The 14,544-nt window shown below is 33.7% G+C and overlaps 1 protein-coding gene across 1 annotated transcript in view; it reads right to left on the reverse strand.

The window, feature by feature from the left end:
- Window positions 1-1,765, reverse strand: part of col7a1l (collagen type VII alpha 1-like) — a 70,196-nt gene extending 68,431 nt beyond the window's left edge. The window contains exon 1 of the mRNA XM_051107308.1: window positions 1,571-1,765. The gene's annotated coding sequence lies outside the window, so the exon portion shown is untranslated. The remainder of the gene's footprint in view (window positions 1-1,570) is intronic.
- Between the last annotated feature and the right edge of the window lie 12,779 nt (window positions 1,766-14,544).

The raw sequence follows: 14,544 nt of genomic DNA on the forward strand, positions 1-14,544 counted from the left end.
AAGCATCCAAAAACCAACTAACGCACATACAGAGATGGCAATTGTTGTAGACCGTGCAATTGTTGCATAGAGGACAATGTGCTAAATCAAACAAAGCGCCAATTCATGAGATAAGCCAAAAATCTTCAAATGTCGCTTCAGCGAAGAAAGTTTTTAAGATACTAGGAGGAACGTCCTTACAAATCATCTATTGTAGTCCAAATATCTAAATGCATACTTCCAATGCTCGCTCGCTCACAATAAAGGATGCTGTTTCCAGAGGCTTATCAGCTGTAGGAAGAGGCAGGCCGTTGGCAAGCAGTAATAAAGTGACTTTATGCGGTTCATCTATGACATTACAACTAAAGCCAGAGTGCCGCTCGACTTCGAGGGGCGTGTAAAAGCCTGTGCATGGAGGAAAAAGCTATCAAACTGAAGACATCACCAACACACTCGACCATTTTGTTCAAGGCTTTTTACTCGCATTAGCGGGGCTATTGAAGCGGTCAGATGTGGCGGTAAATGGAGTGGAACGGCATTTGGTGGATGGAGTCTCTGATTTTGTTCTATAATTATCTAATCAAACAACGCATTAAACAAATAAATGAACTTGGGTCAAATTGTGCTACTTTTGATCAGTAGATGTTTGAGAAAATGAACTTTAAGAGCAGTAGTGGTTCTCAACTGAAGGGTCATGACCTCAAAATGGCATGTTATGATTAGATCATAGTGAGTAGGGAAAAACAATGCAAATATAAATAGGACAGCAACATAAATAGACATAAAAAACATTTCCTACATTGTTGATGACGTCAAAAGTTGTGCGTTTCCTGATAATTTACTCACCATCATGTCATCCAAGATGTTCATGTCTTTCTTTCTTCAGTCGAAAAGAAACTAAGGTTCTTAAGGAAAACTTTTTTGGATTTTTCTTAATATAGCGGACTTCAATGGGTGCCAACAGGTTGAAGGTCCAAATTGCAGTTTCAGTGCAGGGCTCTACAGTTTCTCTTATTGAGAAATAAAGGTCTTATCTAGCGAAATGATTTTCTTTAAAAAATTATATACTTTTTAACCACAAATGCTCGTCTTGCACTAGTTCTGCAACGCACTTCTATGACTTCATGCATTATGTAATCACCTTAGAAAGGTCACGCGTGGTTCTTCAGTTTCAAAAACTCCAATTGTAATTGTGTAGAGCACTTTGAAGCTGCACTGAAACTGCAATTTTTGCAATCTGCAATCTTTAACCCACTGAGTCCACTGAGTATGGAGAAAAATCATGGAATGTTTTCCTCAAAAACCCTTATTTCTTTTCGACTGAAGAAAGAAAGACACAAACATTTTGGATGACATGGGGAGGAGTAAATTATCAGGACATTTTAATTCTGTAGTGAACTTTAAATCGCCACCTGTCATCCAAGAATTCTGAATCATGAAGTAAAACTAATTGAGAACCACTCTGAGAGAAAATGGCCCACATCCAGAGCGCGCAAGAAAGAGAAAAACTTGGCAGAGAGCTGGATAGATATACTGCTTTCTGCATTGTGAGGAATTGGGCTGCAGAGTTTGTCTAGAGACCTTTACTCACCTCTCCCACTGTACCCTGCACCATGGTTCTTCTCTCAAAGACAAAACTGCTCCCGGATAAAACAGAGCGAGTCTGCTGGAGATCCGTCAGGTAATAATCCAATCCAAGAACAGGTTATGGGACTCCACACGCTGTAGTGCAACGTCCCAGGATAAGGGGTGTGAGAGTCCAAGACAGCCTAGAAAGGGACGTGTAAGAGGGCGTGTGAGAGAAAGAGAGAGTGAATGAATGAAGCAAATACCTCTGAAGGAGAAAGTTTAGGGGGTGTGGAAGAGCTACAACAGGTTGGCTCATAGCTAAGACAAGAAGATGGATTGAGAGAGAGAGAGTGAAAAGGAGTGGAAAAGTAAGAAAGAGACAGAGCAGCAACTGAGAACAAGAAAATAAGTCTAAGACAGTACAGTGTCTCTGTATTTGCACACTATTATTATGCTAGATATTTTATATATAAAATTACATTAATGTAATGTTTTAGGCAAATAATGGAGCCACTAAGGGGACATTGTGCTGGAGATCTTTCAGTGTTTTTGCACTTGCTTTCCAAACTTTTGAGATCTGACGCAAAAGTATTGCATTCACACAACCTTTGTTTGCTCGCAAAACATTTGCATTCTCTTGCAAATATTTGCAATACTATAGTGTTCCTCTAATAAACTTTGCATTCTCTCACAAAAACACTGAAATATTGTTTTTTTTCTGAGACCTTATATTATTTCCATCACAAAAGTATTAAAAGAGAATGCAAAAGCACTGAAATAAATTTGACTTCCATCTCATGTACCATCTTGTTCTTTTTTTCTTCTTTCTGACTTTTCAATATGAAGAATGTGCAACATTATGCATGGTAATTGACTTTCAAATACTTTTAGTAATTTCAAGTTTGACTGTCATATTGACGTATTTTTAGGTCTTGCGCAATTGCTTGCAATTTTTTTTCGCAACAAAGCTCACTTAAGCAGCAGTATGACATGAAAATCCTACAGCGAATAATTACTTCCATTACTGCAATTCCAAAAACTACTGAACAAAGTACAGAAAATCCTCAAACCTTCTTCAAGTTAAATCAAAAGCAATTTTGTCTGCATCTGTAATCTCTTGGGACAAAATTAGGCACTATGAAAAGTCTGCTCAAATTATTGCTGAAGTATGTGAGACCTCCCAAAAGTGACTTTTGAAAAGCAGCAGCAGAAGTTGGGGTCAAAAAGGTGCACTTATTCCACCAAGAACATATAGTACCAGGGTTTTAAGATCTGACAAATAAAACTGCCAGACCTCTGAGCTGGTCCCATGCCTTCCGGAGGAACTGCGCTGGAGCAGCAATGTAAAACACAGGAGCTGCTCTGTTTGAACAGAGAGACTGATATGAAAGGTCTTTAATGGTCTTCTGCAGGAATGCAGGGATGGAGTTTATTGGTTCTTGCCAGCTGTCACTCATGACACACTATAATTCAGCAAACCCCACTCACAGACCCAGACCTGACAGGCTAAAAAACTGTTCTGACCCTTAGGTCAAAGGTCATGCGTAGGGCTTTCGTGAAGAGAAAAAAGGGGGAAAAGGGGCTGTAAAGAGTGTTGCATACATGTAGAAGAATGTATACAGTCATGTAGAACATAAATTACAGAGTTAGTTTTTTTTTTTTAATTTCAAGATGTAAATTTAATGAAGGAAAAAACTTATTTATATAAATAATCGTAAATAAATAATAAACACAATATGTACAAAATATTTATATCTAAAAAATATCTATCTATCTATCTATCTATCTATCTATCTATCTATATATCAATCATATTTATATAAATAATCTTAAATAATCAATAATAAATAACATTAATGTGTATAAAATATTTATATCTAAAAATATCTATCTATCTATCTATCTATCTATCTATCTATCTGTCATATTTATATAAATAATCCTAATTTAAACATAAATAACACATAAATATGTATAAAATGTTTACATCTAAACAAAAAACGATCTATCTATCTATCGATCTATCATATTTGTATAAATAAACCTAAATTAATAATAAATAACGCATAAATATGTATAAAATATTTATATCTAAACAAAAATATCTATCTATCTATCTATCTATCTATCTATCTATCTATCTATCTATCTATCTTCTATATAAATAATCAATAAATAAATAATAAATAACAAATATGTATAAAATATTTATATCTAAACAAAAATATCTATCTATCTATTTATATAAATAATCAATAATAAATAAGATGTAAATATGTATAAAATATTTATATATAAACAAAATATCTATCTATCTATCTATCTATCTATCTATCTATCTATCTATCTATCTATTATATTTATATAAATAATCCTAAATAATCAATAATAAATAACACATAAATATGTATAAAATATTTATATCTAAACAAAAATATCTATCTATCTATTTATATAAATAATCAATAATAAATAAGATGTAAATATGTATAAAATATTTATATATAAACAAAATATCTATCTATCTATCTATCTATCTATCTATCTATCTATGTATCATATTTATATAAATAATCAATAATAAATAACACGTAAATATGTATAAAATATTTATATATAAACAAAATATCTATCTATCTATCTATCTATCTATCTATCTATCATATTTATATAAATAATCCTAAATAATCAATAATAAATAACACAAATATGTATAAAATATTTATATCTAAACAAAATATCTATCTATCTATCTATCTATCTATCTATCTATCTATCTATCTATCTATCTATCTATCATATTTATATAAATAATCTTAATAAATAACACATAAATATGTATAAAATATTTATATCTAAACAAAAAATTATTTGTCTATCTTTCTATCTGTCTATCTATCATCTAATTTTATACTTATATAAATAATTTCATACAAATAAAATTAAAACAATCATCAATAATAAATAGCATACATAAATATGTATAAAATGAAATAGAGTAAAATATTGTAAAATAAAATAAAAATAACTACACTAAATTACTGTTAAATGCTAGCCCAAGAAAAAGAACTTACATTTTCATCCCAATTTTAAAAATTTTATAATATTGGAGTTCACAACCATAATGATAACACCACAGAGGAACAATATCATTGGAATGACTTTAGAATGACTTTTCATTTTCCTGCTAATGCCGTCCTGCTTCAAAACGAACATTTAACGCATCAGAGATCATAACTGCGGCACGTGCTTATAATAAACAGCACAGTATTGTGCACTGGTGTGGACACAACTAGTGTTTATTTCAGTTATCATTCTTGCTGTGCATGTACCCAGAGCCCAAAACAACATCTCAGAGTTTTGAAAAACAATATGACACACTGTGTAATTGAAAGTCCCCCAGGTAGCCCTAGGGAGATGCCACAAAGGCAAGTGTTAAAGTTACTGAGGAGGAAGGCATTAGATGAGTAGAAGGACGGAGAGACAGACGGGATGGAAAGGCTGGAGAAATTCATTCCCAGTGTCCTCCCAGGCCGGCCCACAGGTGTGCAGAGGCCTGCTGGGCACAGTAAGGTCAGGCTTTCATGTCTCAGGACCTCTCTGGACACTGGGTCAGCTCTATCTATAGGGCGCCGAGAGAGCCATAAATCCTCATGACTGTGGGCGTCTGGAGGGATGAAGAGGCGGAGATCCAATGAAAAAAAAGAGGGATGACCAGACTGAAAGAAAAAAGAGATCGTAGATTAGATTTGTGTAAACTGGCTTTGAGAGCTTGTTCATCACGTCAGCCAGCTTTTCAGACCACTATACATAACAATCGTAAAAATTTGGCGGCTTGGAGACCACTCGTACTTGAAACCCTATATGCTACCACTCAAAAGTCAGTACGATTTTTTTTTCTTTTCAAAGAAAAAAATACTTTTTAAAAGTGACAGCAAATTAACTTTTCCATCACAGGAATAAAATATATTTTAAACTACATTAGAATAGAAAACAGTAATTTTAAATTATAATAACATTTTACAACATTAAGGACTTTTTAGGTGTTTTTCATCAAATAAATGCAGCTTTGGTGAACGTTATTGACTAAAAACATAAAAAAATGTGACCGCATGTCGAAAACTGACACATGGAAAGAAGAAATTGTTGAATAAAGTCATTATTTTTGTTTTCTTTGCACACAAATGGTATTCTCGTAGCTTCATAAAATTACAGTTGAACCACTGATGTCACATGGACTATTTTAACAATGTCCTTACTACTTTTCTGGTCCTAGCTACGTTTCAGTTGCGTTGCTGTTTATGCAGGGTCAGAAAACTCTCAGATTAAATCAAAAATATCTTAATTTATGTTCTGAAGATGAGGTTCTTTATTCGGTAAGTATCCATAAAACAAGTCAAATAGTGTACAGTCATCTGGTCATTATCATAAAATAAACCCCTTCTGGTTGATAAAGACCCACAAACATTATATCTCAACCCTGACCACTCTGCCGAGGTTCATTTTGCAATAATGACTGTACATTACGCCTGACTGATTAACTTGCATAATGCAAACAGCGCTATGGAGAAATGAGGGACTATAATAATAATCATATTTTCTGAGGATTGCTGTAAGAAATGCCCACCAAAAAACATTTGAGACCGATTTGAAATCTAATAATTCTAAGAACTATTTTAGCAGCTTCAGAAATGAATTTGAAACCTAAGCGGAAAAAATTAGACCACGGAAAAAACTTACTACGATAATGGTGCTGTTATTGCATCATTAAGCAATTATAAGCATTGAGGAATATGTGTTGAACAAAGCTGATAATGTCTAATCAGCCTGGGAAATATTAAACAGGCTTGTCTTCATAAACTAGCAGCTAATTGCTGTTTTTTTTAATGCCTATGAATCCCCAAAGTGGTTCGTACTGCAGCTAAAGTGTGTTTTGATTAAATTCAAGCTTTAGGCTTGAGTAAAAAGCGATGTACGGAGGGAAAAGCATGAGAGAAACAAAGAAATCCAAAGAAATCTCATATATTAGGAATTCACAGGGCTGGGCTGAGTTTCTGACACGTTGTAAAAACATCACTGACATGATGGGTAATTGCTCCGTTGGTGCGTTAGCTTGTTTTTACAGGCATGTTAGTAGCAGCCCCTCTTCACTGGCTGTCACCTTTTGTGTGTGTACACCACTCTCGTCAACACGATTTCCATCTCAAATGCATCACGTCACCACAAAAGACCGTTTTCATGTTTTCAGCCTTTATGAATAATCAAAGGATATTGCTTTACATGCTCCTGGGAGAAATAAAATCCAACTGGGTGACGTATAGATTTAATGTAATGCTGAAATCTTAATTATAAGTTCATTTTCTGTGCTCTGATGGTCCCAACAGTTCATTATTCTGCCCTGCAGTGCCTTTCCGACTTTACTTTAATTGTGTTTTTGACGTGGAATGAGTTCAAAGTCCATGTTTAAATAATGCGCCTGCCTGAGTTTTGCTTTTGGGGGAAAAAAGTATTGATTGATGTAATATAAACACAAGTGCCTCATTTAAAGTTATGGAAGTGTGTCTGCAGAGAGAAGAAATAAGGAGAGCTGTGGAGTAGTAATATGGCGTTTGAATATTAATATGATATTACGCTTGTGTGTGTGCATGTTTGAGGTCTCTGGCACAACTGGCAGGTTGTCTCTATCTAGGAAATCAAGGACTTGTTGCCCACGGCTATCAGAAAAAAATGTATCCTCTGTTGGCAGAGCGGCACAGCGGCTACCTCAATCTACAACTAAAGGCCTGAAGTGTGCCAAAACCTGTACATGTGCTCATCACTGACAAAAAACACACCCACACACTTTAAACTAACTCTGTTCTTAAAGTTCTTAAAGCGACAGTTCACCCAAATAATACAAACTCTGTCATTAGTTGCTCACCCTCATGTCATTCCAAACTTGTAAGACCGTTCATCTTCGGAACACAACTTAAGATATTTTTAATGAAACCCGAGAGCTTTCTGAACCTGCATAGACAGAAATGCAACTACCACATTCAAGGCCTAGAAAGGTAGTAGGGATATTGTTAAAATAGTCCATGTGACTGCTTCAACCTTAATTTTATGAAACTATGAGAATACTTTTTATGTGGAAAGAATCAATTTTTTCTTTTCATGAAAAAATGCATGATTTTTATACTTACCTATTTAAATAAATATACAGTAGTTATGGGTGCATGAACTGATCTTTTGGTAGTTCCACTCATCTCTCCCTTTGACCTAGCACACTGCTCTGCATGCTTAGTGGACTAATGATGCCTGAGATTGTATTCCTGCAATGCAATTTAGATCAGGCAGGTAGCCACCTCATTAAGAGACCAGCGAGAACATCATGTTCTGGCTTTGATGTAATGCTCAGATGTTAGTTGAATGTATAAAGACTGAAAATAAATAGATATCCATTCACACATATGATAAATAAAATAATTTTATTAGAAAAAAAAACTAATGGGGACACTTGCATGTACCGTATTAAGACTCATTTTTACTGTGAAAAACAAATATTAAATGTGACATTTAAAAGACAAAATGTTCCTAAATGGGCTTTTACAACATAAATAAATTAGTAAAATATTTTGTGTTAAACAGAATAAAATATTTGATATTTATGTCAAAAGCAGAATGTAAAAATGTCTATTTTTAAATGTTCTAATTATTTCGATCTTTTAAATAAATGTATTATTTTCTATTATAAAACAGACAGTTCCAGTCCTTGATTCTGATTGGTTGAGCTGCGTTCAAAGCTGTTGTAAATTACTCTACAAACACACACCTTTGTTTAAATCTGTGTGTTGCTCATGCAACCACTTTTTCTGACCACATTTCTTAGGAACTACGTTGTTTGGCGGAAGAAAAATGTTTTTATTAATATCATTACACTTAATTTGCTCTGTTTTATTTTGTGAAACCTTACTACGTAGATGGAATAACCATTTTATAAAAGCAATAACCCCCGTGAAGCCATGGTTTACAGTGCATTTATAACAGCTAAGGTCGTTGACAACTTATTGCATTGGGACTTATTGCTTTATATTATCTGTAAATGGAACAAAATGGATAATATGGGTATCATTTGAAACAGCAGACATTTAATAATCTATCTAAAACTATTGCAAAACACTACTCTTCTGTTTCAAAGCTTGCTGGGGTGTTTCATCAATGTCATTATGTATATGTGATCAAGCGTTCTGTGAAGCTAAGACTGTTTGTATTAGAGTATATTGAGCATAAAATATTACAGCCATCAGCAGGACCATAAAAGAACATTTGAAACCAAGAGTCTCTAGTGTTTGCACATGGTCCAGGCAGGTTAGGGTGCCTCTTTTGAACCTGATCCAGAAGCCCATCCTGTCCATTAGCTATTCCATAAGGCAAAAAGAGCCTTCAGAATGTTAAAAAATAGACCAAATGCACACAAGGAAGAGTCAAATCTGTTAAACACATCAATCCACACTTTACAGCTGGTTTTCCTACAGTATATTTACAATCAAATCGCATTTCCACACACACAGACATAAGTTCCAGTCTGCAAGCTACAGGCTCTCAGACAGTCAGATGGCTAATGAGGCCAGTCTTTGAACTCAAGTTTGATTTATGCTTTACTGAATATCAAAACCATGCACAAATATATTGTAACAGGAATGCAGTCTCTCAAATTCACTCAGGCAATGAGTAGAAAACCACAAGCAGGAACAAGCCCTTGATTCCCCCAGAGCCACAGCCAAATCCAGTGCCTTCTCTCTATATACATAAGCAAACAAACACTCATAGACACTAAATCTACTAAATCTACTATACCACTGATAGATAGATAGATAGATAGATAGATAGATAGATCGATAGATAGATGGATAAATGGATAGACAGATAGCCAGATTTCACAGGGGGAGGTTGAGTCTCCATATGGTTTAGAGATGCACACATGGCCAGATCCACACCGCCAACACACACCTTGACCCGGAAATGACTTTGAATCCTACGCCTGGTTAGGTTCTGAAAAATATCTCAGGAGAAAGAGGAAAACAATGGACAAAGGGAGAGAGAGAGAGAGAAAGGATGGACCTTAACAACCATAATGCAGAGTTACAGATGAAAGAGCAGAAATTGGTGTAACAGGAGTCACTGATGGCATAACCAGCCACTAGGAGACGAGTGTATGAGGTGCTCAGACATAAACAGAGACCTGAGGAATGCTTAGAAGATGGCTTGAAGGAAACTTCATGGCCTTGTGTGACTGAGTTTGGAAAGGTTTAACGAAGAGTGATCTTTAGGACTGAATGTCCACACTGTTGTTTTGTAAGATACAGTGTGAAATCAGATTTGTTTGTGCAGACAGCATAGTGAATATACAATACATTAACAGACATAGTGTCAGCACAACAACGAGAACTGAACTTATGTGGCACATCAGGAAACATGTCAGAAGCATTACTGTACTACACTGAAAAACATTTAGTGCAAGATTTACTTTGAAAGATTTTCACTCAGAAATAGCTAGTATGTTAGACTATACAGTCTAATGTTACAAAATATAAAATATAAAATATTACTCATTTTTCTAAAAAAAAAAAAAGTTACAGTGCGAGTCTGTGTCTCTCTTGCCTCCCCTGAGCCCATTGAGTTTTAACAAACCCCCTAAAGCGTGCGGTAAGTTTGTTACGGGGTAAATGAGAATGAATGGGGGAAAGTCATGTGAGAGGAGGCAACGCCTCCATCACGATATGATTGGATATGACTGGTTATGTTCGGCTGTGATTGGTTCATGTGATAAATCCCGCCTCTTATGTTTGTGCACGTTCGTGTTCGCAAATTAGTCTGAATGAACAATATAATGGCATTAATAGGAACACTTTTTATTGTTCGTTTAAAAAAAGTAAACAAACAACTCACAAATTTAAATATAAACACTTTACGCCACAATAAGACTTAAAATGGTATGAAAACAATCTGTGGGAGTTTTCACTGAGTTATCAGCTTGGTGAAATTTGAAGTAAATCTCTCAGTCTGTGACCAATGTTTACTGAGCTCTGATGACTGATGTTAAAAAAATGTAAGTATTAAAAAGAAAAGCTGAACTTGTTAATGCCTGTGAGTTGTTATTTTGGAAAAATGTAAAATGCTTAAACTTGATGAGATTTGTACTTGGGTTTAACAAATAGAATATTGATTACATTTTTTATGTAAAAACATAAAATAGAATTTTCTTTTACTTTTTCTGATAGTGTAAGTAATGTTTATTTAACTGGGACATATTTGATTTTAAAAAAAGAAAAGAAAAACGTTGCCTCCTCAAACGTTTTTCATACTTAGATTTTTTATCGTGTTTCCAGCCAAAATATCTAAACATTCTTAAATCAAGAAGGATTTTCTAGACAAGCAACAATTATTGTCTTGTTTTCAGAAAAAAGAAGTCAAAATTAAGTGAGATCTGCCAATGGGGTAAGCAAAATAATCTAGTTTTTACCTTGAAATAAGATTATTTTGCTTACCTCATTGGCAGTTTATTTTGCTTGTTCTGAGCAAAAACTCACTTAATTTTGACTTCTTTTTTCTGAAAACATAATCATTTTTACTTGTCTAGAAAATCCTTCTTGATTTAAGACTTTTTAGATATTTTGGCTGGAAACCAGACAAAAAAAATCGAAGTAAGAAAAGCATTTTTTGCAGTGGCAAAACACCACACACCACTGATCTCACAATATAATACTCTTAAAAATCCAAATATAGTTACAATGGCAAGTAAACATAAAAGAATAGTTCAATAAAATGCTAAATTTGGCACTGCACCAGAGTCAGACTTTTTCAATGGTGACACCATTTGCTTACAGAATTATGTTAGACTACATTTGTGTGACCTTCTATTGACGCATACCATATTTGAGGATATATGATTAAATTAAATCTCCCTAAACTTAATTTTGGATGACCTATACACAACACATATTGTTGCATTTTTGTATTGCGATATACTGTACTGTGACCATATATTTTCACACCCCTAGTGTATTAAACCTTACAGATATAGTTTATAGCACTGCAAGCAATGATGGTTTCAACTAAATGTCTTTTTAACCTTCCGTTAAGTCAGTGCAGAAGCACTACTACATAATTATTGCTTTAAACACTATTTTAGCAGCCGTTTCTAAGTGTTGAGATGTTCATTTCACATGCCATTCGTTCCTGTGATGCCAGAGTGATATCTCAAGTACGCATGAATCTATAATCACTCAAACATAAACACCCAAACATTAACCCTGTGCTGTCATCAGCCCCATTTGCTCAAAGGAATGTAAACAGTGTGTATGGAATGTCAAATGTCACTTTTCTGTGTGTCCGCAGGGCCGGTGCAAGTGATCGTCCCACAAAGAGCTTGTGTTTATCATGCTGTACGGACACGCCGAGGCCTGTGGAGTCACATCTGCGCCTCTGAATGGGGTTTGGGCCTGAGGGATACTGTACAGGAGAGATTACATAAGATTTGAGCAATGCAGATGTAGAATTATAGAGTTTTATTCATTCATTAGACTGTCTTTAGAATATTGCAATGATAAAGCTTTGCTTCTGTGCTCTGGATTTTATTATAACTCTACTCACAGTATAATTTATTGATGCCCATGTGCTCTACATACACAAACCCTCAACTTGAAGGTATCTGGATAAGCATGCTGGACATTAATGCCTGATTCCACATTTGCTTGCGTTTAGAGGACATCAGGTGCTGGGAAATAGCAATCCTGGCTGTGGCATCAAAGGGTGATAAATAAACCTGTTAAACAAGCCTGATAACGTCCGCAGAGCTGCTCTCCATCACACATTAAATGCTGTGTTTAAAAACCGGCACTGCATTTATGAGCCGTAGTAAAGCCTTTGCCCAGGATAAGGAGAACGCTCGGGCCAGCTGGCGTCCTGCTCCGCGTGAGATCTGCTGTGGGTTAGTGCACGGGACAGATGCAAAAACAGACAGGAAGAGTGAATGAGAGAGGGCAGATGAACAATGAACTTCATCTGAAGCTTTCTTTGTTCTGATTCATTGTAGCAAATGGTGCTTTTCATAAATGTGGTACAAATTAGGGCCAGAGGTTTTTAACAAATTTCAGAGCATGTTGGTGCTTAACCTTCAGACATTGTTCATTGTCAACCTCAGGAGGTCAAAATATATGTATTATATATTGGTTTACAATTTTTGCAACCCTGTTACTACGAGTGTTTTAATAAATATTTATTTCTTTACATACTGTAAGCAATTTAATAAACATTCATTTATTTACATACTGTAAATAATTAAATAAACATGAATTTCTTTACATAATAATAAACATTAAATACGTATCAAATCTAAAATAAAATAAAATAAAAATACCCAGATGAAGAAAAAAAAAAACAATAAATAAAATACTTAGAAAGTATGGCAAATGTTTAATAAACATTATTAAATACAAGTCAAATCTATTAGAAATAAAGTAAAAATTAAACAAAAGTAGAAAAAAAAAAAAAACGAAATACCTACCTAAAATACCTTGAAAGGGTAAAATGGTAACCTGATTTAATAAACATTATTAACTACAAATTAAACTGAATACAAAAAAGTAGAAAAAATAAATTAAATTAAAATTTAATAAATAAATACATATAAATGAAATACCTACCTAAAATACAAATAATAAATCAAATACAAAAAATACGTATAAAAAAAGAGTAGAAAATAATAAAATAAATAAAATACCTAGGGTAAAATTGTAACATGACTTAATAAACATTATTTAATACAAATTAAATCTAATACAAAAAATTAAGTAAAAATAAAAAATAAGTATAAGTAAAAAAAATAAAAACATGATTTAATAAACACTATGAAATACAAATCAAATATACTACAAAAATTACATAAAATAAATAAATAATGTTGAAATAAATAAAATACCTAGTAAAAAAGGTATAAAAATAAAATATAAAAATAAAATTAAAATGGTATCATAATTTAATAAACATTAATACATACATTATATTACAAAACATTACAAAACATTAAAAAAAAAAAAAATTACAAAAAATAAAGTAGGGAAAAAAACAAAATAACAGAAAATACCCAGAGAAAAATTAAATAAATAAATACCTAGAAAGGGTAAAATGGTAACATAATTTAGTAAACATTATTAAATACAAACAAAATATAATAAAAAAGTACATAAAATAAATAAATAATGTCAAAACAAACAAAATAACATTAAATAAAATAGCTAGAAAAAATAAATAAAATGAAAATGTTGATTTTTAATAACTGGTTATTAGGTTAAAACAAACATCTGCAGCAAACACAATTGTTGAGAGGTTCACAATCTATGAAGTGGGACCAAAATGATCTCCTAAGGGAGGATGCAGCTTATTAAACATTTCTATTATAAAATATAATCAATATCAATATAAAAACATGGAATGCTTAAAAAAAAAAAATGTTACTGCATTTAGCGAGAGTGCCAACATGCCACTTTTAAAGACGATGTGACAATTAAGTCAGGTTGACTTCAGTTAAGTTGCCTCCTTAACAAGGACTTTAACAAGTCTCAAAACTTTTATAATTTGTCTGACAATGCAAAAGGGAGAGAAATAACAAAAAACAGAACAGCGTGTGTGTGGGAGAGAGGAAGAGTATCCCCTAATTAAAAGTATCAGAAATCTTCCTCCATCAGCATGAGGGGGAATTAATGTGGGGCTGTTGGCACACGAAGTCAATGCTTCAGGCTTCCTGTCTCCAAACAGGCAAACAGGAGGTGCATTGCAGAGAGCCAGTTGCCTTGGTAACAACAACTGAGCTGCATGGATTCCAAGCAGAAGCGCTAGTGAATTCTCAGGGGTGAAACGAACTACACCTTTAAAGATTAAATGTTGACTCAACACAACAACACAGCAGCCAAAAACCAACCTACAGAAGCTTACATAGTCAGAAGATTCACCTTACAA

This window comes from Labeo rohita, chromosome 4 (assembly GCF_022985175.1).
Source record: "Labeo rohita strain BAU-BD-2019 chromosome 4, IGBB_LRoh.1.0, whole genome shotgun sequence".
NCBI classification, from domain to species: Eukaryota; Metazoa; Chordata; class Actinopteri; order Cypriniformes; family Cyprinidae; genus Labeo; species Labeo rohita.